Below are 236 nucleotides of genomic sequence, written 5' to 3' on the forward strand. Positions count from 1 at the left end.
CCGGGGACGCGGAGTTAGGAGCTTTGATCAAAGTGGCTGTGCCAATAAAAGTCCCTGGTGTAGATCCAGTCTTGCCAGTAGGTTGTGTTTTGCTTGGAGAGGCTGTTCTCCCTGTTAAATTCCATCCAGTGAGTTGCTGCAGGCAGAGACCTCGCCTGAGACTTCGGCAGTAGGTTGGAGGAAGGAGGGCAAAATACCAGAAGGAAAACCACGGGAAGCACTTCCACCCAGGCATT

The sequence above is a fragment of the Merops nubicus genome, unplaced genomic scaffold, assembly GCF_000691845.1.
Source record: "Merops nubicus isolate BGI_N331 unplaced genomic scaffold, ASM69184v1 scaffold47562, whole genome shotgun sequence".
NCBI lineage: Eukaryota > Metazoa > Chordata > Aves > Coraciiformes > Meropidae > Merops > Merops nubicus.